This window comes from Sarcophilus harrisii, chromosome 2, assembly GCF_902635505.1.
Source record: "Sarcophilus harrisii chromosome 2, mSarHar1.11, whole genome shotgun sequence".
Taxonomy (NCBI): Eukaryota; Metazoa; Chordata; class Mammalia; order Dasyuromorphia; family Dasyuridae; genus Sarcophilus; species Sarcophilus harrisii.
In genome coordinates this window covers 262689509-262716379 of record NC_045427.1, presented here as the reverse complement: position 1 = coordinate 262716379, position 26871 = coordinate 262689509, and the positions used below count along the sequence as shown (strand labels likewise).

The 26871-nt window shown below is 37.5% G+C and overlaps 1 long non-coding RNA gene across 1 annotated transcript in view; it reads left to right on the top strand.

Moving 5' to 3' along the window:
* The window catches only part of LOC116421552, an 84489-nt gene extending 61252 nt beyond the window's left edge, over positions 1-23237 (top strand). Inside the window, exons 3-4 of the long non-coding RNA XR_004231957.1 lie at positions 20962-21098; positions 22895-23237. This is a non-coding gene — a long non-coding RNA (uncharacterized LOC116421552). The remainder of the gene's footprint in view (positions 1-20961; positions 21099-22894) is intronic.
* Positions 23238-26871: the final 3634 nt, after the last annotated feature.

The window sequence follows — 26871 nt, the reverse complement described above, 5'->3', positions numbered from 1 at the left end:
AATCAACATGGTATTGTAAAAGATTTCCAGAAGTCCTAGAATGAGGATATGTAAACAACAGTCACACATATGCCTTCTTCAGCAGCCAAGAGATAGTCTAAAACCAATCTATTGTCCATTGCTTCACATGTCTGGGAATCCAATGATCCCCACAAGCTTTTGAAGTCCTGCAACAGTATTTTTATGTGTTAGGGAATCCAATGATTCCTGCAGATTTTGAAGTCCTACAACAGTTTTATCATTTCTCAGAAAATCCAGTGATTCCTGAGGGTTTTGAAGTCCTGCAACAATCTTATCATGTCTCAGGGATTCCAATGATTCTTGAAGGTTTTGAAGTCCAACAATTTTTGATGCCCAAGAGTCAAACACCATAACTGCCAGACTCTTTCAGTGATGGACACAGTCAGTGACAGAACCACCCAATGTTTCTTGGGTCTTCTCTTTCGTTTCAAGGGTCTGCTCTGTCTCTCCAATGGACAAGGCGAATATGACTTGTTGGCACCCATCTGATTCCTTATTCATCTGTGGAGATACAAGCAAATTCTCTCCCCCAAGCAATTAACCTACCTGGTCCCTTCCATTTACCACTTTCTGGGTCTCTCCACATCACCTGGCAATTATCTAAAGATAGTGGAGCTGCTCTCACTGGACACTGCCCTTCCAGTGGGTTATAAAACCTGTCTGCCAGAGCCAGTGCATCTGTGTCAAAAATCAAAAAGTTAATAGTATAAAGAACTAGATTTAGAAGTTCTCTAGGGTTATCTGTGGCTCCCCCTTTCTTTTGTTTTTGGAAGAGCATCATAATGTCTCTATTTCTCATCTCTACTATTGCCTGTCCTTGAGGATTAAAAGATATGCCAGTGGTGTGTAAAATCTTATACTGTGCACAAAAGTGTGCAAAATGTATATGCAGGTCCATTGTCTGTTTTTATTGTTTGTGGCACACCCATAATGGCAAATGCTTGTATAAGGAATTCAGTGACCACTCAGGCATTCTCTTGCTGCTGGTATTGAAAAAGTGAATCCTGAAAAAGTATCTACCACAACGTGGACAGACGACCAAAAGATTTGTAATGGATCACATCCATTTGCCAAATTTCATTGGGTCTCAAACCATGAGGGTTTTTCCCTGGAGGCAGTATAGGAGTGTGGAAAGGAAGGCAAGCTGTACAGGCTTTTACTATGCTCCTAGCTTCCTCTTTTGTTATTCCAAATTGTAAACATAAAGCTCAAGCAGCCTGATGATATTTAAAATGAAATTCTTGGATCTCTTGAAATAAAGCTGGATTGGCCAACATAGTTAGAAGGCTATCTGCCTTTGAATTACCATAAAAAATAGGACCTGGAAGTGGACATGCAAAATATAAATCTTACCTGGATGCTTTCTTACTTGCTCTTGAAGTTCCTTAAAGAGCTGATATATATTAGAGGCTACAAATTTTATTGGGGCTGTGGAAATTCTTTGTACCACACCTACTGAATAGGCCGAATCAGATATTATATTTATGTCTCCTGGATAATAAGTAAGAGCTAGAATGATTGCATACAATTCATTCTGCTGAGTAGACTGAAAAGGAGTTCTAACTAATCTCTTTATAGTTAAGTCACAAGAGTATACAGCGCAAATATTATGTTTGGATGCATCTGTAAAGATAGTTAGCCCTTTAAGAGGAACTTTAGAAACCTTTTCTTCAAGAATCCATCACCAATTATGTAAAGATCTGGTGATCTTTAATGGAGACCCATGTGTAAAATGTGGAGCCATGGCTAATAAAATTTGCCACTCTGGGATGGTTTCACAGCATACATTAATTTGTGCATTAGTATAAAAGGCGTTTATCTTGTCAGGTCTTGTCCCAGATAATTGTACTGCTCGCTTAATGGCCTTTAATAAAATTCTAACCACAAGCACTGGGTAAGGAGTAAGGATTTGCTCTGGTTGTGCTGGGAGGTTCACCCACTTTATCACACTCTCTCCTTGATGAAGGACTGCTGTGGGTCCCTCTTGTGTAGCAAAAACTGATATTTCCAAGGGTTTTTGAGTGACTCTTTCAACCACATTGGATAAAGCCAGTTCAACTTCTCTCAAAGCCTCTTGAGCTTCTTTTGTAAGCTGACGTGGTGAGTTTAAAGTACTGTCTCCCCTTAAAATGTCATATAATGGCTGCAATTGATAAGTAGTCAAGCCTACCACTGGATGCATCCATTGGATGTCTCCTATCAATTTCTGAAAGTCATTTAAGGTGTTTAGCTTCTCTGTTCTTAAGGAAAGTTTTTGTACCGTAAGCACCTTAGGGTATACTTCATATTCTAAATATTGAAAAGGAGATGTCTTTGAATTTTTTCTGGAGCTATGTGCAATTTGTAGTTCCTTAGTGTTTCTATGGTCTTTTGTAGACATGCTTCTAACATTTGTTCCTCAGGTGCACATCCCAATATATCATCCATGTAATATAATAACATTACTTTTGGAAATGCTTTTCTTACTGGAGTAAGAGCAGCAGCAACATACATTTGACACATAGTAGGGTTGTTTTTCATTCCCTGTGGCAAAACTGTCCATTCATATCTTTTATAAAGCTCAGCTAAATTAACACTGGTACTGAAAAGGCAAATCTTTTCATATCCTCCTTATCCAGAGGGATAGAATAGAAACAATCCTTAATGTCTATAACCCAAAGAGGCCATTTTCTAGGCAATTGAGTAGGAGATGGAAGCCCCAGCTGAAGAGTTCCTATAGTTTCCATCTGTTCATTTACCTTTCTTAAATCAGTCAACATCCTCTATTTTCCAGATTTCTTTTTTACAACAAATACTGGGGAATTCCAAGGACTTAGAGAAAGTTGTAAGTGTCCTTGGTCAAGTTGTTCCTGTACTATATCTAATAAGGCCTGAATTTTATCACTACCTAAGGGCCACTGTTCTATCCACACTGGTGTATCAGTTTTCCATTGGATAGGATCAGGTGAAAGTGTTGGCAGACCTTCAACAGCAGCCCTGCCTAAAAAATCGTAGTACTCATTTTTAATCCTAATTGTTTTAAAATGTCTCTTTCCCACAGATTGATGGGGATTTTTTCCAACTATAAAAGGAGTAAAAACTCCTGTTTCACCTTCAAATATCCATCTCAAAGGGGTAGCACTAACTTCACCTGCTATTGATCCTTCTACACCAGATATGTAGGTGTCTGCTTTAATCTTTGGCCAGTGACTGGGCCAGTTGGCAACTCTAATGACTGTACGATCTGTACCTGTGTCTACCAATCCTTCTAATTGTATGCTATTTATATAGATAGTGAGTATAGGTCCCTCAGCTGTCACAGCTGCTGTCCAGTATATTCCTGGATTTTGTTGCTTGGAGCCAGAATCTGGGTGACTACACCAGATTGCTACACCAGATTGCTTATTAGGAATCTATATTAGTTAACCTGATGCTACTACTTCTTCTGGTTCATAAGTCACACATTGTCTACCTGTATTAGTGACTGGGATATTATCTACACATTCCCCAGTTTCCCACATCAATGTATGTTCTGTAAGTACACTCAGGAGGTGAAATGATCAAGCCTACTGTGCCTGGAGGCAAGGGATCCATAGGCTAGAGAGGAGCAGATTTCACTTCTCCAGGGGGGATCTCAGTTGTCCCAGCTGCATGCAACTCTATTCTCCCCAATTTCTCTCATCAGGTTGCTTCCTGGCTGATCAAATTGCTTCCTGGCTGATTGGTCGTGTCTGGGTACTGAACTTTTAGGCACTCTCTGGGTGTAGCATCGGCTGCCATCATGCCCCAAGTATTTTTTGTCTTGGGCTCTGGGGCTGGGCCCCTCGTCCCGTTTCCCTGAATCAGTCTACATTCTGATGACCAATGGAAGCCTCTGTTGCATTTTGGACATAGGGTTTTGGGTCTTGTTCTCCCACCCTGTTTTCTCATTCTGTCTCTATGCCAACATTGAGCTTTCAGATGCCCTACTTTAGCACATTGAAAGCATTGACGAGTCTCTCTGGAAGTCCCTTGCCAAAAGGGACCCTGTCTTCCCATGTTTGGATCTTGGGGAGTCTGCATCATAGCCTGGCTATAAAAGGCATTTGTGCCCACTGTGGCACAGCGTCTTATGATCTCCTCTAAAGGAGCATCCTTGTGTAGTCTTAGTATAATTCTTCTACAAACCTCATTAGCATTTTCTTTAGCAAGATGCCTTATCATAATGTCTGTTTCTGCATTTTCACCATTAGTTCATGTGACAGCTGTCTGCAAACGTCCCACAAAATCAGCAAAGGGTTTCATTTGGCCCTTGTGAAGGCCTCACCCTTGTAGTTTTTACTGGGGAAAGAACCCCATGCTTTGATAGCAGCAGTAGCAATTTGCTCATATACTGGTATAGGGTAATTAATCTGTACTGAAATTTCTGCATAAGAACCTATCCCTGTTAGATGGTCATAGGTGATTGGAAGATTAACTCCTCTATGACTATTTTGTTGGGCTTGTATCCTACAGAGCTCACTATATTCAGAAAGCCACAACAAGTTTTGTCCAGGTTCTAAGCACGTCTTTGCTATAGGTTTACAGTCCCTAGAGGTTAAGACTTCATAAGCCAAATTCTGTAATAATATCTTAACATAAGTTGATGTAGCTCCATAAAGAGTGCAAGCCTTTTTCAGGTCTTTGAGGATTTCTATATCAAAAGGAATGTATCTTCTACTTTCTTGACCTGAAGAGTTAAACTGTTGAATCACAGAATACATTTCTATTCTCAAGTCACCTATATCCTGCCCTTCTGTGGCTTTAAGTACTGCCTTTTGCAATCTAATCATAAGGAGGGGGTAATTGCTGAGGGGGAGGTGCTGGTGGTATCACTGTCCCTCCACTACTACTCCTCCCCCCTCCATCCCGGAAGGTGAAGTTGATGGGGACATGTCAAGAACCAGGTTTGGCTTAGGCAGGGTTGAAGCTGCCTTGTGAGATCAAGAATCACCACACCCTTCATCCTCACGTAACTCCTCATGCCCTCTGGTGATATCACTTTTAATCTGTTCTTTGTCCTCTTTTTCCTCACACTTCCTCATCTGGCTGTTCTGAAAATTTTTCTTTTTTCTATAACTTGCAGGATTCTTTAAGGCCAATTGTATTATGTTGTATGTATGGAATGTTTCCTTGGAAATTGAACCAGGACCTTTATCATTGTAGTATTCACATAGTTGATCTCCTACCAGCTTCCAATTATCTAACCCTATCTCTTCTTCCTTTAAGAACTAAGGGGGTGTGTGTTCTAATGTACCCAAGAGTTTAGTGATCTACAACCAAGTGATAATTAAGCTTGTCCCTTGATCAACTTAAGCATGCTTTTTATAGTGCCCCCCTCGGGACAGGGGTGGGTGTGGGGCTGGGGCTGGGGCTGGGGGAGAATCTTTTCCTAATATCTGCCCCATTTCAGCTAGAAAAGGTTACTAATTTAGCCCTTAACAAAATAAGTTCCCTGTTTGTCTACTAAAATACTCCCCCTATTTCCTGGTTGCCAGAGACTTTTTCTTTTTTTTCTTTGTGTGTGTGTGTGTGTGTGTGTGTGTGTGTGTGTGTTTTATTTTTTTATTTTATTATTTTATTTTATTTTTATTTAATAGCCTTTTATTTACAGGATATATGCATGGGTAACTTTACAGCATTAACAATTGCCAAACCTCTTGTTCCAATTTTTTACCTCTTACCCCTCCATCCCCTCCCCTAGATGGCAGGATGACCAGTAGATGTTAAATATATTAAAATATAAATTAGATACACAATAAGTATACATGACCAAAACGTTATTTTGCTGTACAAAAAGAATCAGACTCTGAAATATTGTACAATTAGCTTGTGAAGGAAATAAAAAATGCAGGTGTGCATAAATATAGGCATTGGGAATTCAATGTAATGGTTTTTAGTCATCTCCCAGAGTTCTTTTTCTGGGCATAGCTGGTTCAGTTCATTACTGCTCCATTGGAAATGATTCGGTTGATCTCGTTGCTGAGGATGGCCTGGTCCATCAGAACTGGTCATCATATAGTATTGTTGTTGAAGTATATAATGATCTCCTGGTCCTGCTCATTTCACTCTTCTTCAGTGAAATTAGGGTCCTTGGTACACAAATTGAGCATCAAATGTGATGACTACGTTAGCACCTTGGATGCCTTAGAATCAGCCGGAGTCAGGATAACCAAAAGTCCTTGGTCTTTATTCTTGGTCTTTAAAGGTAGAAGTGAATTGGATGGAAGCAGAATCTCCACGACCTCCCTTCTTCTTCATCTACCGCCAAAGTGACTCTGGCTAATCTTACTCCACCCCCAGTCCCTCCTACAATTCTCTGTATACACCAATTATCAAGCCAGCACAGAATAGTGGGAAAGGCCATTTTCCAAGCATATGCTAATAGAGTATTGTCCAATTGGTAGTTAGCTATAAGTGCTTGGTTGTCTGAACCTTAGTGCATGAACTCAAGAGTTTCAGCCCTTTACACCCAATAATCCTTATGTTGTCTCTCCCAGATCTATTTTCCAGGTCAGTTGTCCTAGGAGATATTTCATATTTTCTTCTATTTTTTCATTTTTTTTGTTTTTGTTTGACCGATTCTTTTTTTTATTATAGCTTTTTATTTACGGGATATATGGGTAATTTTTCAGCATTGACAGTTGCAAAACCTTTTGTTCTAATTTTTTCCCTCCTTCATCACCCCCTCCCCCAGATGGCAGTAGACCAATACATGTTAAAGCATATGTTAAATACAATATATGTATACATGTCCATACAGTTATTTTGCTGCACAAAAAGAATCAGACTTTGAAATAGTATATAATTAATCTGTGAAGGAAATAGAAAATTCAGGCAGACAAAAACAGAGGGATTGGGAATTCTATGTCGTGGTTCACACTCATTTTCCTGAATTCTTTTGCTGGGTGTAGCTGGTTCAATTCATTACTGTTCTACTGGAGATGATTTGTTTCATCTCATTGTTTAAGAAGGCCACATCCACCAGAACTGATTATCATATAGTATTGTTGTTGAAATATATAATGATCTCCTGGTCCTGCTCATTTCACTCAGCATCAGTTCATGTAAGTCTGTTTGACTGATTCTTGAAGTCTTATTGAGTCATTCACTTCCATTTGCTCAATTCTAATTTTTAGTGTATTATTTTCTTCAGTTACCTTTTTTATCTCCTTTTGCAATTGGCCAATTATTTTTTTTTTGTTGTTCTTTGCATTCTTTTTCCATTTTTTCTATTCCTTCTTGCAATGATCTCATTTCATTTTGCCATTTTTCTTCTACCTCTCTTTTAAGATCCTTTATACAATTTTCAAAGAAAGCCTTATGAAATGGGGACCAGCTCATGTCTCTCTTTGAGGCTTCTTCTAGAATTGCTTTACCTTTAGGAACCTCAGGATTTGAGGTCTATTCTTTTCTTTCTCCATAAAAGCTATCTGTGGTAAGAGTTCTTTTTTGTTTTTTACTCATTTTTTTTTAAGGCTTGAGGTCTGTTCAATGCAAAGGAGTGACGGCTACTTTAATTTGACCTGGGCAGTTCTGCTGATTGATTTCCAGTGCTGGGTAACGGCCTAGGTCCCATATTCTTCTGGGGCTCTGTGATTTACATAATCTGTCTTTTACAAAAAGCAAATCTGCAAAACCACCTGCTTGCAATCAGGATAGAGTAGTCTAAGAGGCTTACAGAAGATTCTCAGATGCACAGAAGCTACAATGCTCTGATTCCTGGCCCCAGTTTCCTTCCCTGTTTCCCTGTGCTGCGGTCTGGGTTTGGCTGACTGTTCCCCTTCCCAACTGAAACAGACCTGTTCTGAAGTTCTTCCAAGGTAAATTCTCTAGAAATGTGTTGTACTCCAAATATGTGTGGATTCTTTGATTGATTAAGCCTCAGTTTAGAAGCTTAATCTGCTCTTGGTTTGAGAGAAGGTCAGAGGAGGTTACAGGGAGTCATGTCTGCTCTCTGCCATCTTGGCTCCACCCCCAGAATTCCAGATTCTCTTTTTCTTATTCCCTGTTGTGATAGAGTTTTCTTTTTTTTCTTTTTTTTTTGGGGGGGGGTAATATAAAATAATAGCTTTTTCTTTTTTTTATTTCATAGCTTTTTATTTACAAGTTATATGTGTGGGTAATTTTACAACATTGACAATTGCTAAACCTTTTGTTCCAATTTTTCCCCTCCTTTCCCCCACCCCCTCCCCTAGATAGCAGGATGACCAGTAGATGTTAAATATATTAGAGTATAAATTAGATACACAATAAGTATACATGACCAAACAGTTATTTTAGCTTTTTATTTTCAAAATACATGCAAAGATAGTTTTAAACAATCACCCTTGCAAAATCTTGTGTTCCAAATTTTTCTTCCTCCTTTCCCCCACTCCCTTCCCCTAGACAGCAAGTAATTCAATATAAGTTAAACATATGCAGTTCTTCTAACCATATTTCCATATTTATTATGCTCCACAAGAAAAATCAGATCAAAAAGGGAAAAAATGAGAAAGAAAAAAAAGCAAGCAAACAACAAAGGTGAAAATACTATGTTGTGATCCACATTCAATACCCATAATCCTTTTTCTGTTTGCAGATTATTCTCTCCATGTGATTGATTTTTCAGAGACTTTCTAGATTTTCAAGGACCTTCTGAAGAGAAATTTCTTTCTTATCCCCTATCTAGGGTCATAACACCCAAGACAATCTTCATCTTTCACCTAAAATCTCTGATTCCTTATAAGCCATGTCGACTTCAGATATGGGATTATTAAAATCAGCTCTCCCTGTTACTATTAAGACCAAGGAGTATCTCCTCTCTCTCTCCCCAATATACCTTGCCAAAGGAAGTTATTGAGAGTATCTCACCTATTATTAATTCTCTGAGAGACTAATGTGTTATTGTTTCATGCAAGTCACCTTATAAAACTCTTATTCTGCCCATTAAAAAGCCTAAACCAGGCCCTGTTTATCAATTTGTGCAAGATTCATGAGACTATTAATGCTCATGTTGTGCATAGAGGTCCACTGGTACCCAACCTAGCTACAACTGCCTCTCCCATTCCCAATGGACGATGTCTGTTTTAATGTGTTAGATCTTTGCTCAACTTTTTTTTTCAGCATTACAATTCACCCAGATAAACAGAACCTGTTGGCCTTTACCTGGAAGAACACTCTCTGGACTTCTCACCTGCACCTGCCTCAAGGGTTGGTAGAGAGCCCCACGCTGTTCTCTCATATCTTACTCCAAGACTTAGCTTCTATTACTTTGGAGGTCTCTGCTCTGGTGCAGTATTTTGATGGTCTTTTATTAGCAGCACTTAAGGTGGAGACCTGCAGGGAAGACAGATGCTATCTTTTCCAGCTTCATCAGAGAAATCCACAAAGTCTCAAAACCAAAGGTGCAGTGTCTCTCTTTCAAGTGGAATATCTCAGTTCCATTTGTCTGCCAGCAGCTGCTCTGTTTCCCCAAAATGCATCCAGATTCTTCAACAACTGTCTGCTCCTAAGTCTAAGAAATATCACTATTCTGGGAACAGCCAAATACTGCCAACAATAGATTCCATCTTTGGGTGAGATTACTAAACTTTTAATTTCTTTGAATAAAAACTCCATTACAGAACCTCTAAAACTTGAACCTCAACACCTCACTGCCCTGATTGAACTCAAGAAAGCCTTGGGATTCCCAGATTAATCCCAGATTACAGTAAACCTTTTTTCACTTTTATTTAATGAATATTGAGGGTAGCCTCTGGTATCCTGACTCAAATGTGTGAATCTCCATTTGCCCAACAGATTGTTATTCTGCACAATTTCCTACTGTAGCTGCTGAAGTAGTCCCCTGCCTAGAGGGAAAGGCTTGGGATTTGCTTTTGGATGGATACACTTCTGATGGTGCAGTGTCTCCATGAAGCTGAAGTTCTCTTACTTCAACAGAGAACTCACGTGTTTGTTTTTTTCAGATCAGAGACTTCTAGGTATGAAATTATCTTTCTAGGAAGAGAGAATATTACTCTTAAGTGGTATACCATCCTCAGCCCTGCTACGTTATTTCCCCATTTGTCAATCTCGTGGGAATCACTGTAACTCTATTCCTCTGTATGCAATGTCTGAAAAACTTCCTTGGAGAATCCTGATTAAGTTTTGTATACCAATGTATACCAATTTATGAGAAATTATGCACATTAAACTGGTGCTACCCTGGTTTTAGACCACCACGCCATATGGGAAGCCTCTCTGACCTTGGTGCCTTGCCCTATGTACCTTGCCAACAGTAAAAGTGCCACCATCTATACTGACTCACAGACGGGGATTGGTGTCTGGTTGGGATAAATGGCTGCAAAGAAAGTTTCTGAGCTCTGCCAGCAAAGTCATGAATGAGATAAACTCCCACAAAACTACCAGCTGCCCTGGCCATTGTTCATATCCTGCTCAGACCAACGGAACAGATCCTGTCTCCCAAGTAAGCAGCCCTCCTCATCCCCCAAAAGATCCTGCATATATTGTTCATCTTTCCTTGTCTTGGTGAAGACAATTCAGATCTTGTCTACAACAATTCTGAAAAAAAAAAAAAAGAAACAGTGATTTTACACTAAACAGATAAATGGGATTTGGGGACCATGGAAGGCAAGTCCCTCTTCCCCTCTCCATCACCAGGTATGTATTTTCTCTTCAGAAGGTGGGCCATCCTGGCACTCAGGGAATAGTCCATACAGTCCCATAGGTTATCATTGTTGCAGCTCATATTTGTTCTGCTTGTCCCATTTGCCAAGCACTTACTTAATATGCCTTCTGAGCCATGGTCTTTGGGGTCACCCTTTAGCACAAATTCTATTTGAACATTTGCAAATTGATGTTTTATATATGACCAAAGCTAGCCATTATAAAATTTGCCTTGTTGTTGATCAACTTACCCAGTGGGTTGCGGAATTTCCTGGTTTCAAAACCACAGTTGCCTCTTTTGCTCAAGTCCTTTTCACACCAGGCAGAGGTGAATGATTTGCCCAGGTCACACAGCTAGTGAGGCTCAAGCGTTTGAGGCTGGATTTGAACTGATTCCAGGGCCTGCTAAAGTCCTTTGACTTTTAAGAAATTCTAGGACATACTTAACTTATATTGAGTTGCTTGCTGTCTTGGGAAGGGAGGAGGGGATGGAGAGAAGGAAAAGAATTTGGAACACAAGGTTTTGCAAAAGTGAATGTTGAAAACTATCTTTGTATATATTTGGAAAAATAAAATGTTATTTAAGAAAAAGAAAGGAAGAAATTGTGGGAACTGAAGAGGTAAACCTAGAAAATGGAAGGTGGGAAGGGAGAATTCTGGAAAGATGGCTAAGTCAGAAAATTCCAAGCTCTCAAGATTTCTCCCACAAACAAGACAAAACAGCTCTAGGAAGGAGGGTTGGTCCATGAGAAGTGTAAACATCTCCAGGCTAGTTCCACTGAAACAACAAGCGGAGAACCCTGGAGTTATCTAGGTTAGAATGTAGCTTCAGCCTAGCCACAGGAACTTTTATCTCCCTAAAAGTGTGGGGAGTTGGGGATCTGAATCCAGGAAAACTGAAGGACCTTATATTGATAAGGAATGGCAGGCCTTGGAGAGAAGGAACTAATACAGTTAGGGCAGGATCGCTCCTGGCTTTGGGAACTAACAGGAGGGCAGAGATCTTACTTTAGGTTCCAGGCTCTAGGGGAGAACTGAAGAAGGAACTGAGGTCAGGCACCATCCCACACACACACACACACACACACACACACACACACACACACGATTATACCACCAATCTCTTATTTTTAAAAATGAGCAGGCAAAGGAGAAAGAATTCAATCATAGACAGTTATTATATGAATAGGAAAGACGGAGGTTCATCTTCAGAGAAGAATACTCAAATGAAAAAAGCCTTTCCCACCCAAAAGTCAAAGGGTCGCTTGCTTAAAAAGAATTCATACAACTGGAAACTGAGTGGATGTCCATCAGTTGGAGAATGGTTGAATAAATTGTGGTATATGGATATTATGGAATATTATTGTTCTGTAAGAAATGACCAACAGGATGATTTCAGAAAGGCCTGGAGAGACTTACATGAACTGATGCTGAGTGAAATGAGCAGGACCAGGAGATCATTATATACTTCAACAACAATACTATATGATGACCAGTTCTGATGGACCTGGCCATCCCTCAGCAATGAGATCAACCAAATCATTTCCAATGGAGCAGTAATGAACTGAACCAGCTACGCCCAGAGAAAGAACTCTGGGAGATGACTAAAAACCATTACATTGAATTCCCAATCCTTATATTTATGCCCACCTGCATTTCTGATTTCCTTCACAAGCTAATTGTACAATATTTCAGAGTCTGATTCTTTTTGTACAGCAAAATAACGGTTTGGTCATGTATACTTATTGTGTATCTAATTTATATTTTAATATATTGAACATCTACTGGTTATCCTGCCATCTCGGGGAGGGGGTGGGGGATAAGAGGTGAAAAATTGGAACAAGAGGTTTGGCAATTGTTAATGCTGTAAAGTTACACATGCATATAACCTGTAAATAAAAGGCTATTAAATTAAAAAAAAAAACTATATGATGACCAGTTCTGATGGACTTGGCCATCCTCAGCAATGAGATCAACCAAATCATTTCCAATGGAGCAGTAATGAACTGAACAAGCTATGCCCAGCGAAAGAACTCTGGGAGATGACTAAAAACCATTACATTGAATTCCCAATCCCTATATTTTTGCCCACCTGCATTTTTGATTTCTTTCACAAGCTAATTGTACAATTAAAAAAAAAGAAGTCATAGAACTGAAAAATAATTTTAAAATTTAGTGAGATTAAGGAAAAACTAAAATAATAACAACAACAATAACAATCTAAAAATACCAAGAAGATTATGAAAAGAAAAATCAAACAATTAGAAAAGAAGATCCAGAGTTTTAAGGGAGAAAATGATTCTGAAAATTAGAATCAAGTAAGAAGAAACTAGTAGTCTCAAGAGAACAAGAAATGATAAAATATAATATAAAGAATGAAAAAATAGAAGCAAATGTAAGACATCTCATAAGAAAAACAATAAATGTGGAGAACAGAACAAGAGGAGAAACCATAAGAATAATTGGACTACCTGGAAATTATGATTTTAAAAAGAATCTTGACATAATAATGCAGGAAATAATTAAAGAAAATTGCCTTGAAGTTTTAGAACAAGAGGGAAAAGTAGAAATAGGAAAAAACCCCACTGATTACCACATGAAAGAGATCCTACAAAGAAACCATTTAGGAACAGTACTTCTAAATTTCCAAGTCCCCAGATCAAAGAGAAAATTTTTATAAACAACAGCAACAAACAATTCAAATATACTGAAGCCACAATTAGAATCATATAAGACCTATCAGCATCTACAATAAAAGACTGAAGATCTTGCAATACTACATATTGAAGATCAAAAGAACTAGGGTTGTGGCCAAAGATATCATATCCAGCAAAACTAACCATATTCCTAAATGGAAAAAAAAAAATGGATCAACAAATTTGTCAGACTTTCAGGATTTTCTTGCCAAAAAAAAAAAACCAACCCTGAATTTTATAGAAAATTTGACATGTAAGAAATATAAGGTACATATCAAAAACTAATTTTAAGGGACTCAATAAGGACAAACTGTTTATGTTTTATATATGAAAATGTGTACCATATACCTAAAATTGTTATTAATAATTGGATAATTCAAAAGAAAGATTAGGGTAGAGCTGAGTATGATGAGACTAAAAAAATAAAACTGTGGGAAAAGGTAAAAACAATAATTATGTTATATGAATGAAGTATGAGAGCAAAAACTGATACAGAGAAATTAAATGAGGGAAAATGACTGGTAGTTCTGAAATCCTGTTTACACTGGAAATGGGTTAAAGAGGGGAAACACACACACACACACACACACACATAGAGAGAGAGAGAGAGAGAGAGAGAGAGAGAGAGAGAGAGAGAGAGAAGGGTATGAAACTTCAAAATTTAAAGTATAAGAGAAGGAGAAAATAGGATAAGACTGGATATAGAAGGGTATATAGATTAAAGGGAACGGGATAAAGAGAAAGGGAAAAAGAGGGGAATAGGATAAGAGGGGAATTTTTAAAAGTTGAGGGTATGTGTTAAGTAATAGCAAGGCAACTAGCAGATAGAAGTAAAGTAGAAGAGTCAGCAGGGATAGGAAACAAAAGATATACACAAACATAATAATCAGGAACAGAATTTGTATTGAATGTTGGAGGGGATGTGGGAAAACTGGGACACTGATACATTGTTGGTGGAGTTGTGAATGCATCCAGCCATTCTGAAGAGCAATTTGGAACTATACTCAAAAAGTTATCAAACTGTGCATACCCTTTAATACAGCAGTGTTTCTACTGGGCCCAAAGAGATCTTAAAGAAGGGAAAGGGATCTGTATATGCAAGAATGTTTGTGGCAGCCTTCTTTGTAGTGGCCAGAAACTGGAAACTGAGAGGATTCCCATCAATTGGAGAATGGCTGAAGAAATTGTGGTATATGAATGTTATGGAATATTATTGTTCTGTAAGAAAGGACCAGCAGGATGATTTCAGAAAGGCCTGGAGAGACTTACATGAACTGATGCTGAGTGAAATGAGCAGGACCAGGAGATCATTGTTCACAGCAACAAGAAGATTATATGATGATCAATTCTGATGGACGTGGCTCTTTTCAACAATGAGATGATTCAGGCCAGTTCCACTTATTCAGTGATGGAGAGAGCCATCTACACCCAGAGAGAGGACTGTGGGAACTGAGTTGAGAAAATACAACATAGTATTTTCCCTCTTTTGTTATTGTTTGCTTGCATTTTCTTTCTCATTTTTCCCTTTTTGACCTGATTTTTCTTTTGCAATAATTATATAAATATGTATACATATATTTTAACATATTAAACATATATTGGATTACCTGCCATCTAGGAGAGGGAGTGGAGGGTAGAAGGGGAAAATTTGGAGCACAAGGTTTTGCTGGGGTCGATGTTGAAAAATTATCCATGCATATGTTTTGAAAATAAAAAGCTTTAATTTAAAAAGGAATAGAATTTATTAAGGGGTATGAAAAAAACCAGGGGAAGTAATCATTGATCTTCTATAAGGTTAAAGTTAAAAGAAATTCAGTCAAAAATGAAAAATAGAGAAACTGCATTATATGTCAGCCATGTTAATATTGTTTTAGACTGTCCAAATATTGGTGGAGTATAAATGATGTTGATGTATTTAGAAAAAATATGGAAAGGTTTGGATCTAAGAAAGATGATGCTATTCACCTTTACAGAAACAATGGACAAACGAGCACAGTATAACCTTACATATTCATGTGAATATATTTATATGTATGTATATATGTGATTATACATATTTATGTATGTGTATGTGTGTGTATACCACACAAATATATCTATGCTTAACTGTAATCTGCTTGAGGGAAGAGGAGAAATAAAGAGGAAAAAAATAACAAAGTAAAAAGTGTACATCAGAGAACAAAAGAAAACCTAAAAGGAAGCAGATGACAATTCTGAATACAATGTACTTTATTTTTGTGTTTTCTTGAAATGAATATTGTTATATATTTTGAATTCTCTCATGTTCTGCAGTGCACATGACAATTTTTTCCTTTTCTGTTTTTTTCTATTTAGTATTTAAGATTTTTAAAAAATATATTAAAAAAGAAAAAAAGAAAATGGGAGGCAGGAAGGAGGTATAGGTAATGAGAGAGATCCCCTAAACTTGCTTAGCAAAGCAAACTTTGCCCAGGCTAGGCAAGCATCACCAAAAATGGACTGAGTCTAAGGATCCATGTTCAAATCTCGCTTCTAATGAATACTATGTGGGTGACCTGGGTAGCTTCTCTGGAGTTCAGTTTTTTCTTTGGTAAAATGATAAGATTAAACTGTGAATTCTGCTATATCTTCCAGCTCTAGACTTATGCTCCTCCTTGGAGGACAGAAGTGTAGAAACTGTTGAAGAGGTAGTTTTATAACACATATCTAATAGATAAGATATTAATGTACTTACACCAGTCACTGTACTATGCAATGGAGATATAACTAAATAAATAAGTAAACAAACATAAACAAATGAATGAATAAATAAAAGCGAGATAGTCCCTCCCCTTAGAAAACTTATATTCTTTTTTTTTTTTTTTTGTTAAACATGTGCAATTCTTTTTATTTATTTATTTTTATTATAGCTTTTTATTTACAAGATATATGCATGGGTAATTTTTCAGCATTGACAATTGCCAAACCTTTTGTTCCAATTTTTCCCTTCCTTCCCCTCCTCCCCCAGATGGCAGCTTGACTAATACATGTTAAATATGTTAAAGTAGAAATTAAATACAATATTAGTATATATGTCCAAACAGTTATTTTACTGTTCAAAAAGAATTGGACTTTGAAATAGTGTACCATTAGCCTGTGAAGGAAATCAAAAATGCAGGCGGACAAAGGAATTCTATGTAGTGGTTCATAGTCATCTCCCAGAGTTCTTTGGCCGGGTGTAGCTGGTTCAGTTTGTTGCTGCTCTGTTGGAACAGATTTGGTTCATCTCATTGTTGAAGAGGGCCAGATCCATCAGAATTTATCATCATATAGTATTGTTGTTGGAGTATATAATGATCTCCTGGTCCTGCTCAAGAAAACTTATATTCTTAAGGGACAAGATCACTTTCACAACAGTTGAAAAGGGGTGAGATGGGGAGGAGGTTTTCATGATTTGGAAATAGGAAATAAAGGCTTGAATTCAGATGATTACTTGTTCTCAAAATTTTTAAAAATAACATAGGAAGAAAGGAAATCAATTGTATTTTAACTTGTCTCCACAACAATAAAGTAACAAGCTGATTCAAAGGGCAGCAAAATGTCAAGGATAGAAGCAGTGATCCTTTAGACCCAGACTCAAAACCTGGTTTTGCTACTAACTTGCTGCCTGATTTTGAACAAATAAACTATAGGTCTTTGGGTTTCAATTTCCTCATCTGTAAAATGAAGTAGTTTTAATTGATGCTTTCTATTTTCTATATTTCTGTTTTCTGAGTTTTCTTTGACCCTTGTCTATAGTTGGCTCTGGACCCTTCCTCCCCTTATCAGTGTTCTTTTTTCTCTCCTCCATCCCCATCTTTATATTCTATCCTTATCTCAGGATGCTCTCTAAAATCTATTTCAGCTAAAAGGTTTTATGATTTTAAGTGTGAAGTAGAAGGAAAGAAAATAGTTACTTGACCAAATTATTTTCATTGTTAAACTTGGGTAGCAACAATCATGGTCTCTTTCCTATCTCTCTTCAATTCAAAAGATACAGATTGTCAGTTATCTGGTTGTAATGTTTCTAGCATTATCATATTTGTATATTTCTTTGTTAATAATGACATTTTTTTGTACTTACTTGTAAAGATTGTTTTATAATTCGACATTCAGTTGTAAGCTCTTATTCTAAATGTAAGGGCTGAGCCTTACTCTAATAAAATTAATAAAAAATTAAGCAAAAAAAAAAAAAAAAGAAATTGTGCCCTGATTTGGTCTACTTAAACAGATAGCTCAGATAGAATATCTCATTTCACTGAATCAATACTTTCATAATCTATTCCTATTTGGGAGTAGAATCAAAGTTTCATATCCCTCTACCATCCTTGGAGTTCAGGCCAAATTGTATATTTGACTACTTAAGACTCTTACTGGAAAACGGTATTCTGAAACCAATCTTAAATGGCCAGACATGCTTCCCCTTGCTTTATTTCATCCGTGTAGCTGACTAAAGGGAAAATTACATATCTCTCCCTATGAAATGCTATTTGGTCACCCGCCCCTAAGAGCAAGCCCTTTCTACCTAGTAGGTGCATATTTTTTGAGAGGAGATATTCTGTTGCCTCGGATATACAGGAGCTGCAGAACAGACTGAAGGAATTTCAAGCAGGAACAGGGGCCATTAGACTTTTCATTACATGACTTTCATCTTAGAGATAGTCTGCTTCAGGAATTCCTAGTGGACTGCAAAAACTCAGCCTGTCTGGGAGAGCTGGTTCCCGGTTTTGCTGATGACCACAACTGTAATTAACATTGGAGAAAAGGACCCCCTGTTCACACATGAAACCTGTCTTTTGAGCTTGTATCTCTTGCATGATGGAAAATAATTATGTAGGGCAGCTAGATGGCGCAGTGGATAGAGCAACGGCCCTGGAATCAGGAGGACCTGGAATTCAAATTTGGACTCAGACATCTTAATACTTCCTAGCTGTATGACCCTGGGCAAGTCACTTATCCCCAATTGCCTGCCCCCCAACCCTCCAAAAAGAAAAAAATTATATTTCTGCATAGTAGCCTCCTTTTCTCAGTTAATCCTTGTGATGGAGAAAGCAGACACCCATAGGAAAATGGGTAATTTTATCTTTACCATTTATATTATGCCTTGTAATCTTTAGCATTATAACATATAAGCTAGGGAGAATTCTGACCTATCCTTTCTCATATTCTTTTTTCAATTCTGATATTACTACTTACTGTCTCTCCAGGTTTTTGGCCAAAACATTCCTTATATTATTATAGCAAGGACTTTAGCTTCTTCACGACTCAAACTGGTACTTGTGAATCATGGAAACTATACTAATTCCTCCTATAGCTGCTGCTCCTATCCCATGAAAAAGAAGGTTAACTTTTAATGATGGAACAGAAATGGCCTGGTGACAGACCCACCCTAAACTTAAATCAGGCAAGACAACTGCGGGAATATTTTTTGGGGGAAATTTTTGGAAAAAACTAAGAAATTGCAGAACATTAGTTTAATCTCCTCATCAAAAACTATAACTGAAACCCATATGACTTCCATGACCCCAGGAACATCAGGGGCAGAAAGTCTCCATCAGTCTAGGAAAGGCTGGCAAAAATTTAAATAGCCTTTCTAATAGTCATCATTGTACTTTTATTCTTGTTCATTATATTACTAGTTAAATTTCCTCTCTGTTGTTAGTTGTGATCCTAGCATTGTTACCATTAGCAATCTTCTCCCCACTTGATTCATCTCATGATAAATGGGTAAAGAATAATGTCATCATTGGCACTCACAGTTGAATGGGACGTATTCTAAATTACTCCAGAGCTATCGATTTCCATGAGTATTGGGGTTGTCATCATATCCATCAAGCCAGTCCTGATCCATGAAGGTAGTAATAAGTCATCATCTTTTATAGAACCATTTGCACCTTGAGTCTTTGTTAATTGTACAATTATAACAGTAACAAATGGAGACTAACTACTTGGGACTAACCAGTGTTAATAACAATTTTAAGTTTCCTAAAATTTTAGAAACTTTTAAGAAAACATCTGAAGGCACACAGCCTGTTATATTTAATAAGGACAGATTCCTTCACTCTTACTTACTCAGCCTTTTCCAATCTTTCCTCTGTGTTAATAGGTATAATATAAGAATTAGGTAAATAGGAATAAGAATCAAATAACTACTTGAGATCTAAGAAAAAGAGCATATTGTAAACTTACTTTCCCACCTCCTGATATTAACAGAACAAAATCATTCATTTGTATTAAAACTTGCTTTTTAAAGAGCAAAGATCATAGTCAGTCTGGAAACCTCTCCTTTGCAAATCTTATTTATAATAATAAGATGGCTTTTGGGGAAAAAAAAGAGATATTCCAGAGCAGCCATGGAGATTAGTAACCTCAGGTCAATTTCTAATTTGTGGTGGAGCAGCTTCCTCTTCTCTTTCTCAGGCTGATATGGTGCATGCAAGAGACCCTATTTGGCCCTACCAGAATCAATTTATAATCATTCTCTAAATCTAATAGGGAAAAAACAACTAGAAATTTAGGAATCTTGGTAGTGTGAACATAGAAAAAGAGGTTCTTTTCCTCCAATCTCTGTAAAGGAATGCAATCATGAATTAATATTTTGATCTATTCTGGAATTTTGTGATGGGTTATGTCAAGAAGTCAATTAGAACCTCAACCCTTGCTGAAAAATCTAGGGATACTCTCCTCTTCCAAGTAGAAGTTAATTTTTTTAGTAGAAATGGTTTTGTGATATCATTTAGTATTAGACATTCTCACTGCTTCCCAGAGAGGGACTTACACTGTTATTAATCAGTCTTGTTCCTATATTAATATAAGGAGAGATCATTGCAAATGTCCATGAACTTCAATGGATTATGAATGAAACTTAGCAACTTGCAATAGAAATACATTTAACAGATAATAGTAATTTGTGATAGGGTCCCTCTTCCTGGTTTTCTTGGTTTCAAGAAGGTAGCATACTACTATAATCAAGTGGGCTTTCTTTATCCTGGGCCTTATAATTACCTTTTGGCTTTGCTTTTACTGTTGTATTAATCATAGTACTAAGCTCACTCAAAATTAGCCCCAAAGAATATTAAGCTGACTCTTTATATGTGGATGAAATCCCATCAGAATCACCATATATCTTATAGAAAGTGATTCATGGAAGATATGTCTCCCAAGAATCAAAGGAGGTAATTGAAATAACTAAATTGAGATCAAACTCTGTTTTGTGATCTGTGCCTTATTGTGCAGTAATATTTTTGATAAGGCTTAAGGAAACCAACTTTTAGAATAAGATTTGTAATCTTTAGTTCCCTATTCCTACAAAGCTGAAATAGTAAAATAAGTTCTGTATTCTAGGTGTTAGAGCTGTTTCCTATATTGTGTGAGTGACAGTTCCTCATTCTTATATTAATTTGATATGTCTTGTGTAAACATTATTAATCATGACTTTATAAATTTGAATATTCATATTTATTGGCAATAAGAAAGCTCTATTAGTTACCCTTTGGAGTATTTGGTTATTGAGAGGTCATAGACCTGACATACTGACAAATGTCAACTTTGCTAATAAATTTAATGTTTGGAATTCTGTCTCTCAAATATTTAATCACAACAGTGTTAGGAAAACCAAGGCAGGCCAAAAAAAGGAAAGAAGATGATAACAGAACAAATGAAAGCCAAAGCAAGTGAAAAAATAAACCTGGAACCAAAAGAGACATGACTTCTATCTGGAGACCATAAAGAGACTAACAGGTATTAATTCTATCCAGGACTGTCTAGAACTAGTAGATGGTGAACCAAAAAAGAAGCAGCATAAGACTTGGCAAGTATATAAGCATGGTTTCAACTAGATTTGTTCTGAGATTAACAATTTATGATCAGCCACACTGAAACTTGTTATGTCACCAACACAAGATACTTGTACCTGACTAAATGAGAACAGACAGAAGGCAGAATAGAGGAGACTAAGATTTTAGAGTTTGGGGAAGTGTGAAGCAAGATCATCTCATAGACAGTGACTATATTAGAACACTAGCAGCTAACTCCTAATTACCAGTCATTTCCACCTGGGTAATGTATCTTCATACAGACATGGAAGGGGAAGTAATTTATAAAAGTAACAGATTAGCCCAAGTGATTGGCTCATGATGGAACAATTAACTCATCAAATAATTTTTTCTGACCATCAACAATGAGAGAGTGGTCAAGGAGAATCCCAAGGATACAAAAACTTCATTTTTAGTTAAGTATAAAGAACAGAGAAGCATTTATGGTCTTTGGCAGGGATTATGCTATGTCTGTCCTTCTGGATGGGAAATAAAAACCTTGTATGTGCTAAATATAAATGCCTCCCCACTGGAGAAGATGAGAAATTGGAGGAACATTTTTCTATTTTCTAGATTTTCTGGGAATATGAAGTCTTTCCTAAAAGTGAAGAAATTCTTTTATGTAGAGTATATTCCTTTCTGGAGTACAAATTTAGGTTATGAGGGATAGAAGGATGGGGTTGGGATTACTCCATTTGATTCTGGTGCCTTGACCAGATGAAAACATATTTGATTGAATCAAATCATCAGACATGTGAACAGTCTGTACACCTTCTTAAGTCAACCAAAGTTATTGTGTTGAGACTGAATCAGGCCATAAGCAAGAAGAATGGGAGCAGGGCGAGAGGATGTAAAATTGAAGGAGGTGGGGAAAATTCGAGATTTTAAATCCGTGTGACAGATAAAGGAGATATCAAGGAATGGTTGGCTCTGGGAGTTTCTGGGCATCTTGGACAAGAGGACCTGGGCTAAGGAAACTCCCAGGATGACTAGTTCTTTCCTCAACTTCCCTATGTACCCACAAGCATTACAATATTATCTATTGTTCTGTTACCCAAATGTTTCCAAGTAAACTGAATTTTGCCTCAACCACAAAGTCAGAGGTTAACTACAGATGGAAATGAATATAAGCAGTAGTGTGCTGGTAAATGTTTAATAACTAGTACTCTAAGGGTGAAAAGCTGTATTCATGATACATTTTAGTTTAATCTGCATTATTCACATTTTCTCTATCATTTTATGCCTAGACAGTAAACAAAACCAAAAACCAGACCATGTTTTGTAGCCTTTGTGGGTTTCAGAAGTGAAATGGATCATACTGAAATTTTAACTAGTTTTTATAAGCTCTTGCATACCTCTGAATGTAAGTTTAAGAAGAGAGTTCAATTTCTGCCTAGATTTCAGGAATTTTTCCTAATTGTGAGCTCAAAGTGATGGTGACTGATTTCAGACCTTTTCAACTAAAATAAACTCCCTAAAGATGAGGAGAAGGAGAAAAGTCAACCTTAGGAATCATTATATTTCCTCCTAGGCTTAAAATGACCTAGTTATTGTAACAAGATGTTACAGAGAATCTTCTAATGTCAAAACTGATACCTACCCATTTCTGTTATACAGATGATAAAGAATGTATCAGAAAAAGCCTAGAAACCATCTCGAGAGGTTGCAATCCTGGACAGGAAATTAAAGGAGCTAAGGGCATAAATGTGATTTTCATTACAGCTACCTGAGAAAAGGAAGGAGGGTATGAAGTGATAAGCTGCCCAAGAAGATGGTGCCAAAGAATGATGAGAAAATAGCGAGTATGGCATTTTAGTAAGGAAAACCATGTCCATTTGCGTAGGAAGAATGTATTTGTCTGAGACTCGCTGATTTGATCTAGAGAACTGTGGAGAAGAAAGGAAGCAAACTGCCAAGGCAAAGAAAGCAACAGGCTGACAGAGACAGGTATATAATAGTAGAAAGGTCCAGTTATTTTCAAGGGAAAATAAGTGAGAAGTGTAGCAGAAATGATATTTGGTCTCAGATATCTATATACCAATGTACAAAGAATAGGCAGAATTAAGTAGAGGAAAATACTGTTATATAAGGAGGGAAATAAGACCTCTGAGGTAACCCTAGACCCTTAGTGAGATGCAACTCATGACTAGGATGCAACAATGGAAAAAGGAAGTGATTAGTAGTTTTTTTTAAAGGGGAAAGAGCTGAGTTGCATAGCATAACAATGAAACCTGCTAAGTAGGATACCTCCCTCCAACTCAAATTCACATATTTTCTCCTATTCCCTATTGCTTGTTTTATTCTTAAGAAACTGAATTTTATTCTTAAAAGAAGCAAACTTTTACAATAATTTTTATTATGAACTTAATCAGATCATTCCATATACACAAAACACAAAAAAGAGAATTCTATATGAAACAATGAGTTTCCCATTAAATACAGCTTTCTTTCCTTTTTTAAAAAAATATATAATAAATTCTACACATTACTTTCAAAGCCATCTTGTTTGTCAATGCTTTCTTCTGTCCCCTTCAGTACATTTAAAAAAAAAAATGTTTCCATGGCCCTCTTTTTTGTTTGGCAACACTTACTATTAAATTCCCCTTCCCTCCGCCCTTCCCGCCCCAATTAAAAACCCAAGAGAAAGAAAGAAAACCCTTGTAACAAATAATCGTAAGTCAGGCAAAAAAAAATCCATACTGTGGCCATGTCCAAAATTGTATGTTTATTTCTGCACATGTATCCATCCCTTTTCTATCTGGAGGTGGAGAATGTGCAGGAAACAAACTTTCAAGGGGACTTTGAAGAAGGAAGAAGAGCATTTAATGAACCTGGAGTGTTTTCCAAGTGAGGGGCAACAGGAAGAATTAACAGAATTGGCTTGAAGGGTGCACACATTGACAGATAACTTCAAAGATAGGCAGCTGGTCTCCAAAACCTGGAGAATGCCCGAGTAACAGCACCACCCCAAGTGGGCATAGATCTTAGTATAGAAGGAGGGACACTGTCCCCCCCTACCAAGGACAGACTTGGGTTACAGCCAACCTAGACAGGGCTGGGAACAAGCTGCTCCTGTCTCTGCTCTGCACAGTATTGTAAAGGCATCTCCCTCTGGAGTTAAAGGAGAAAAGGAGTTTTTGAGAACTTGCTTAGGAAAGAGCTGGAATAATAGCTATCAAAACGAATTTTCTGTCTTACCTTCTCAGTGAGGAAGGAAGAAAATTGAAACTCAAAAATTTTAAAAATGTAACAAAAAATCACAACAAAAAATGAATCCTTTGATACAGAATAGTCTTCCTAATTCTCATAAATTTTCCATCTGTTCCCTTTCTTCCATTCAGAAGGCTTCTACTCCAGATTTGGGCAGCAGAGGGGCATCTGTAAACCCCTTGGAGTCCATGAACTTGGAAGGGAAAAATACATCCTCATTTTCACTAACTCTTGGTTTCCCTTTTGTATACTTGTGTATCGATTTGATGCATTAAAAAAATGTTATTCTGAGGAGGGACTTACAGGTTTTACAAACTGACAAAGGGGTCTATGACACAGAAGAGGTTAATAACTCCTATTCTACCCCATCTCATGCTCCCATCACCTCACCCACACTGTAACAGCTTCCCAATTGGTTTCCCTGCCACCAGTCTCTTCTCTCTCTATCTCATCCCCTGCAAATCTATCAAATTGGTGATCAAGTTCTAAACATATCAGCTCACTGTTCAAAATTCTTCAATGGCTCCCTATTGCCTCTAGGATCAAGTACAAAATCATCACCACAGCATCTAAAACCTTCTATCATTTGACTGCCACCTCCCTTTCCTGGTTCATTTCACTTATTTCCCTTCATATGTTATCCATTCCAATCAAATGTCTGCTAGCTATTTTCAGAATACCAATTCTGTCACTTTCCTCTGCCTTTGCCGAAGTGGTTCCCCTCTGAAATACATTCCCTCTCCACCTTGCCGAGTAGAATACCTGGTTTTCCTTAAAGCTCATTCCAAAGGCTATTGCCTATGTCAGAAACCCAAATCCTCTCCCATACTTCACTGCACCACCCACCCCATCCCCCACCTCAGTTTTTCCTTTCAATTATACTTTTTTTTGGTACTTATATACACATTGCATCTCACCAAAAGAATGTAAGCTCTTTGAGAACAGGGATTGTTTTGTGTCTCTGTAACCCAGCTTCCATCAAAATATCTTCCATAGTAGAAACTATAGGTTTTTGAAAATCTAGTTAAGAAGGAGTCAGGTAGGGGCAGCTAGGTGGTGCAGTAGATAGAGCACCAGCCCTGAAGTCAGGAGGACCTGAGTTCAAATTTGACTTCAGACACCACACACTTCCTAGCTGTGTGACCCTGGGCAAGTCACTTAACCCCAATTGCCTCAGCATAAAAAGGGGGAAAAAAAGGCATCATCCTTCTATAGAGATTTGTTGAATTAAAAGTTTAAAGGAAAGACAAATCAATAACATTTCTTTTCTGTGAAGCTAAGAGCTTTTCTGTTTCTTTAGAATTTGGCTAGAGTCCAAGTTTGCTCCCAAGAAAAGGAAAGGCCAGTGATCCCCAGACCAGAAACCTTCTTTTATAATAGTCAAGAAAATGTTTATGTAAATCTGAAAAACTTTTGTTGCCCTTCTTAGATTCTGGGCTTGAAAATTCTTGACTACATTATCTATCAGGGTCTGGCCTAATGTAGCAGATAGGATTACCAAACCTGTCAAATAGACAGACTGTGCCCTGCTTCCTTCTCAATCCTCATGTGAAACGCAGGCCTTGGACAGGTAGAAGTCCCTCCTGAATGATGCAACCTAATCTACACTGCTTATCTCTTCCCTGCTCTCAGTTAAAACTCAACTGAAGTGGAGTCTGGACTTTATCACTCACTTAATTGAGTGACTGAGGAATATTCCTTCCCTTCTCTTGTTCTCAGTTTCCTCTGTACAATAAGTTTTAAAATAGTACTTTGTACTTAAGTAATTACTTTAAATTTTTTTTTGGCCCCTAAGCTCCTACATCTGCTAAATATCCTGGAGAAAATTGATCTGATAAACTAAGCATTAGTTTTCTACACTGCCACCTGACTGGGATGCATTTAATAGAGGACACAACAATGTCTGTAACTCACAGTAGGAATTTTAATTATAGAAATCCAGACCTCAAAGGGGAAGTGTTTGGGGGTTGGGGTTTCCCAGGGACCTACCAAGTCACATTATAGAAGACAGATCCTACCAGAATTTAAATTTCATGAAGCTAAAGATTGTTTACCTCAACTTTGTATCTCCTAGAAAAAGGTTTTGCATGCCTTAGTTTCTTAATATTTATTGGATTGAATTAAGGAGTTAACTATAAGTAAGTATAGCCCTAGCTAGCATGTTTTCTTGACTCTAGTTTCCTATAAACCTTGATTGAAGTTAGTGGCTTTCTTTCCATTTCTACTATGTGGGAACCAGAACCAGTTCAGCTTAGCAACAGGTTTTTCCTGAATTTTTTTGAAGAGGTTTGCTTCTTCACCCCACCCCATTTACTTCTTTGATGGCATCAGCCACAACCTATTTCCCAAGAAAGCTCCCTGTCCTATATATAATCCCTTTTGTTTCTCCTGAGCTACTTTTAAAGGCAGAGAGACTGGGTAGGAAAACAGACTTTTAACAATGTTAGGTCTCCCTATATACTTACATGCTCCACTCCACATAGGCCCAA